Consider the following 6,840-nt stretch of genomic DNA (forward strand, 5'->3'; position numbering starts at 1 on the left):
TATTCACCTGTTTTGAATGTTAGAGTTCATCGAACGATGAGAACTTCAATGCACAGCATGTCTTAAAGAAAATAAGGGGATTCAAGAGTCTTTTCCAGAGGTGGGTACATCTGTTCTTCAGCATTCCAGACATCAGAATTGACTGGACCTTCAGGTTTGTTTGCTGATAAGACTTAAGGTGCTTATAGTCACACAATACATAATGTGAAATTTTGTGTTATGTGGAGTACTACATGTTTATGTATATGTGTTAAAGGGCCTATTGCCATAGAAACAGAAAAATACATTAAGAAATTAAATCTATCATAATGACGATACATATATATATATATATATATATATATATATTTGGATGATGTGTGCATATATATATCTTATTTATGTAACAGAAAAAGAAGCAAGAAATATACCTGCAGGTTGCTATAACTACGAAGAAACATCCAAGGTGAACTGACGTTGTTTTAAAAGATTTGCCTCATATGCACCTTGGGTAGACAGCAATAATAACACACACAATAGAATAAAAAGTGTACCGTCACCGTTCTAACTATACGACACACTTTATTCTCTTTTATCTTTCATATTATTATAGACTTCAGATATCAGTCTATTCCAGCCTTGAATTCATGTTTTGGATTAAGTAAATGTGGATTACAAAATGAACACACAGTGCTGTTAAAGTTGTTTGACTATTTTATGGATAAATCCCCCCAGTAAGCTTCTTACACATATTGGAAAACCTTGGTTTAGGATGAGAATTTTTTTTTTTTTTCCCTTATATTTCTTCAGTGGAATATAATCTGGTTATTATTTTTTCAACTTCATTTACATTGTCAATGAAATGACAGACCATAATAAAATAATAGTACAATTGACACAGTATAGAAAAGCAGATCAATTCTGAATATGACATACTTAAATCATATTCATTATCATGTAATACACAACTTATACCATGATTAGAAATGTGCATGTGATTCAAAGATACGTTGAAGAGTATCAGTTTTTTCCAAAACCTGAGAATCTTTAATAATTACTAACATCAGAGTTTCTCTATTCCAGGTGTGGAGAAATTTAAGACAACTTCTGCTTTATATATGCATATTTAATCAAATGTTTCATCACCATGTGATGTTGTCAAAATAATCTATCTAGGAAAAGCATTTATGTACATATTGTACAGCTTACCTAGAGATATGTTTAAAAATTTATTAGATACAGTACATACAGTACTGTCATCTTGTTTCTGGTAGGCTTGCTTGTAACTGACATCCACAGCAGATTACTTATTAATCTTTCCAGAAACAGCATGTTTTCTTCATAACAAAGAGGACATTTTTATATAATATTCATATTATTCAAATTATGTCCTTATTTAAATATAATAATTATTTTAATTGCATGGAAATTAAGATTATCTGAAGTGCATGTTTGTTTACACCTGTTAACATTGATGTGAAAGAGTGGGTTTTTAAGTTTTTCAAGTTTTAAGGACAATATTAAACACCATTAAATCTATTTTTTGCCAGTAAATATATTTACTAAAAGGACATGAAATCAATGGAACTTATACATTGGCAGTGTCAGAAAAATTGGATGGAAACAGAATCTTTGTATCCTGGGTTTTGTACTTTTGTTCTTGCCCTGAAGTCTCATTTCATATTTTACAAACAGAAAAGTTTTAATTGAAACCATGTGACTTAAAGCAGACTGCATGGCATCATTCTGTATTATTTTTACATCTTTTCTGTTCTTCATAATTTGCCAAGATGCGTGCCAAGATTTGTGCCAGTGACCGGTACTTCTTCCGCAAAAGAATGAGCCTGGATGATTCCCTGAGGCCTTTCATATATGAGTGAAAATGAGAACAGGAAATGTGAGTGTAGAATCACCAAATGTGGCAGACATCACACACAGTTCCACTGCATGCTTATTTCTCCACATCCAAAACAGGTATCTGCTTCATAAATGGCTTTCTATCCTCCGCTGTGTTAAGCCCTTTATTTCTTTCTTTATTTATTTATTTATTGGCACGACTTGGTTTATATAAGTTTATTTTCCTGTTCCTGTATGCATTTCATTTTGACAAAACCCATACATATGAAACATGAAAAAAAAAATAGGACCTTTTACTTTGCTCACTAACTTTCTCTAGATGTTTTATTTAGTGGAAAATCTCAGGGTTGTACATTTTTATGGTCTGAAAGTGTGTATAAGCCTATCAGGTGGAACAGGTGGAATTTTTCTCCAAGGACAACATGTACTCATATACACAAATATAAAAAAGGATGAAGAATATCTATTAGGAAGAAATCTGATACAGTATATCTGAAAATGCAAGTACTAATTAATTACAGCTTTGTTAAATACTTGGAGTCTCAGTGGAAAACTAAATGACATATTTAGTCACAATGGACTTTTGACAAAGCATTTCATCTGACTTCAGTGAACTTCTCCATGCTTGTATTTATTTAATGAATTTGTAATATGTTACAAAAAAAAAAAATGGATTTTTTCTGAGAAATATAAATAATACATCTATGGTAGATGTGTGGACTTAAATTTAATTCTGTGTTATGAATCACTGGTGTTTTGGAAAGCGAAAAACTACCGAACTTGACCAAAAATCTAAAAATGTATTTCATCTGAAATTTTTCATTTTTGAAGATTCTTTATGAGGAACATTTTATTGAATATAACTGAATTTTAAATCACTCCCATCCTCTTGTTGACATTAGCTGGCATATTTCAACAGCAATGGACTTAGACTTTCATGGTAGGGATCAGAAAGAGAACCACAAATATACATAAGTTCAAAACATAAGGACAAAGGATAACGATTATCATCTGATAACTTATGGTACTCAGAGCTAGTTTTTAGTGTTGGAATTAAAGTACAATTTAATAAATACATTAGTTAATTAATCATTAATGATTTCCTTTAAAAGTGTTGGGAATGACTGCACAGTTGGCTTGATTTTAATAGTACACAAAATGAATGCTTATTTTTACAGGTATAAACTGAGGATTACAAATTGAAAATATTTTAATGAGATGCTTTATTGGACAGCTTGAAAAGCAATGGAAATGAATTAACCAAAACCTGGATTATTTAGTTTATTTTTATAAATACACACACACATCATCTGAAACCACTTATCCCATGCGGGCTCACGGGGAGCCGGAGCCTAACCTGATAGCACAGGGCGAAGGGCTGGAAGGGGAGGGGACACACCCAGGACGGGACGCCAGTCCGTCACTAGGCACCCTAGACATGACTCGAACCCCAGACCCACCGGAGAGCAGGACCCGCGCCCCCCCCAATTTTTAGAAATGTATACATAAAATTTTTCTGAGTTAGTTTTGATTTTTAAGGAGACATAGTAACTCAGTAGGTGTGTGGTTTGAGATCTGCTTGGGGTATGTGGAGTTTGCATGTTTCTCCCTGTGTCTTCCCCCAGACATGCACAGAGTTGGGCTCAACCTGACCCAGCCTTGACTTATATATTCGGTCACCACTGTGGCTCAGTAGGTGTTTTCTCAGAGTACCATGAGCACATATTATATAAATATTCTCTATATATCTACAGTTACATCCAAGTAATTATCTGAACTTTATTCTTATTTTTATTTTAACAATATTTATAAGAGACTTAAATATTATTTATACCGTTTCAATGGGAGACTGCTAGTCTAAAAGATTGTACTCAGCAGGACTTGGTCTTTTTATCACTGTGTTTCGTGGAAATTTTTCATCTTCTTTCTTCTACTTTCTATAAATTGATTTTATTAGCATAATCAGGTTACATATCTCTTTAAAAAGCTGACATCAGTAAAGGTTATAATAAATTACATACATGTTTGCAAAGAAAAAAATCTCTAGGGTTCTGCTGACACTGTCATCTGAGCTTTTTAATTCAGTGATAGAAGCATTTCACTGATTAATGGATTATAATGAATGTGGACACCATGTAATCTTTTGTGAACCAGGACTGTAATGTTTTTCCTGTCTATTATGCTTAGACTGTCAAAAATTGTCATCTTAATTGCATGAATGATGTGTTTTCCCAGATCTTCCATTTCAACAATGTATGTTTTACATATATGTATGCTTACATGTGTGAAATTATATAGAGTACACAATTCTAGAGTACACAACAGTTAGGGGATCCAATTATATATATAATTGTTGTGTACTCCAGAGATTTTAGATGTCAGGCTGTTCAACATGCTTGTAGAAGAGTGCTGCTTGGCCAGTTCCAAACACAGCACTGCAGGGGCCTGGCGAACCGGAGGTGCCCCTGTGAGCAATGAGGGGGAGAAATCCCCCAGCCATCTAACCCACCCAAGGTAAATCAAGCCAATTTGTCTTTCCTGGACTGCCATGACACAGAGAGTTAGTAAGGCACAGTGGGGATCCAAGCTAGGGACCCAGCCATAGCACTTGGCAATTTACCCACCCACCACTGGGGGCAAGTTCTTATTAAAACAGCATTCCTATATTGGGACATTTAGAAAACAGTCTATTCTGTCCCTCAGAATCTTATTAAGGCATAATGAAGAGGGATAACATGGCGATAGCACAGCAGTCACTGTCAGTTGTATGACAAAGTGCCATCTAACATCCAAGATCCAAATGCCAAGACACAGTATATGAGGAACAAATTATTTCATTATGCAGTGCTGGTCAAAACTTGCCTTAAAATGTAGTCATTGGCTATTGAACTCATACATCTGTGCACTTTAACAAGGGCATCTATGCACTGCAGTAGCGTGCGCACAGTGATATGGTGTCCATTTTGTATTGTGCCTCTGTCATGCAAACAGGAAGCTATCGTTTTAATGGCATGTTTTCCTCTCTAAGAAACACCGTCAGGGCTCATCAGTGTTACTCTGTGCTGTGGTTGTCATCTGACTGCAATTCCACCTGCAGTGATTTAATAATAGTATTGATTCTGAGTGATTTAGTCTGAATACACACTGCGTAATGATGAGGCTGAGAAGCAGGCAAACCACTTTGAAGGCATTTGTTCAGGCAAGAAGCCTCAGAGCACACAAGGGAGAGAAAATCTATTGAGAATATCAAATTAAAGACATAGGGGGAAATAAGGGCGAATTTTTGGTGAACGGCACAGGAAATGCATTGTCCCTTCTGTGAGTGCATTTGCATATCCCCTAAGCAAAACCCAAATTCCACAGGAAGCCATGAATAACAGGATTATCTAAAGGTAAAATGGTAAATTCTATCAGCCAAGTTCTTCAGCAAAGTTCTTTGTTATGTGTTGCAATTGAGGGCATGGAAAGGCCATGTTCTTTCCTATATTATGAAAAATTGCCTTCCCTAGTCCCACTATTCACAGAAAATGGACATTATCAGGAATGACAACAGCATGGTTTGGCTGTTGGGCTAGATAACAGGTGGTTGCTCAGAGATTTGTGAGGTCAGGTCATTTTGCACTCTTTTTAATGGACGTAGACCCAGGGGGTATGACCTTAGCTTAGAAAAACCAAACCCTACATAAAAGCTCAAAAAAGGCATAACCTAGACTGCTGTAATGAGACGAGATGCCATGAAAAAGGATTGCGATGTTGCATCACAGCTTCAGATATGTATGTATCTGCAGTCTACATCTCTTTGTATAGCTTGTGTGTTCATGGTTTCCTTGTGGATACTGTTGCTTCCCAAATAATTCATATACATTCCAGAAGAATCGGCATGAAATTGAACTTTATGGAATTCTATAATTAGCACACTAAGGATTCAGATTCAGCCGCAAGCTACTATTTCTAAAGAGGCTGTGCGACACTGTTCCATCTGAGAGGGGAAGGTCTCTGCAGTTTTGGTAGGTAACAAACAGAAAGTGGAAAAATCAATTGCTGAAACAAAACCTGCTGCTCCTCTGCTTGATAAAATGTCTGCTAAATTGCTTACAAAAATTAAAACAAATGCTACAGAAGGGATTACAGCCAGAACTATAGTAGAAAATATGATCCCATTATGCCTCTTCCCACAACCCACTACAGGCTCCCTGAGAACTTTATGACAGACGTTAAGGTTCTGAATTGTAACCTTATAAGCCCCTAAAGGGTTTAGCCCCTACTTATTTATCTGAACTCATTAGCATGTACAAACTAGACGGCATTCACCCATCATTGAATTCTGGCTCTTTTATAATTCTACGATTAAATAAATCAAATGTAGGTGGTAAAGCCTTCAGTCCTATGCTCCCATACAATGTGAAATATACTAGACAATGTTAGGTCTGCTGCTTTTGCGTCATCATTCAAAATATTCACGTGTAGACTTTAGGCCCATATCTTAACTAAAGTATAGTCAGATTTTAACTTTTGGGTCTGTAGCCCATGCTTTTCTTCTCTTTACACTATTTTAACACATCCAGGTAATTATTGTAATTGTGTAGAAACCACCATTTTCTTTTCTCTCTGTATTCCCCAGATGCTGTTAAGCTCAAGTGTAATTTCACCTGGATGAGACCTACAAGCCTTCTGTCCAGCCATGGCCACTTCGGTCGATTCACCACTCAGAATACATGACCCGCAGAAAATCACCAGCAGACCTCTATTGAATCAGGCTCCCACGGCACTGAAATGTGTTTCTACTTGAATACTACCTTCTGTTTTTTTTTTTTTTTTTTTTTTTTTTTTTACTGTATGTGTGTGTGTGTGGGGGTGCGGTGGCGCAGTGGGTTGGACCGCAGTCCTGCTCTCCAGTGGGTCTGGGGTTCGAGTCCCGCTTGGGGTGCCTTGCGACGGACTGGCGTCCCGTCCTGGGTGTGTCCCCTCCCCCTCCGGCCTTACGCCCCTGTGTTCCCGGGTAGG

The sequence above is a fragment of the Scleropages formosus genome, chromosome 14 (assembly GCF_900964775.1).
Source record: "Scleropages formosus chromosome 14, fSclFor1.1, whole genome shotgun sequence".
NCBI classification, from domain to species: Eukaryota; Metazoa; Chordata; class Actinopteri; order Osteoglossiformes; family Osteoglossidae; genus Scleropages; species Scleropages formosus.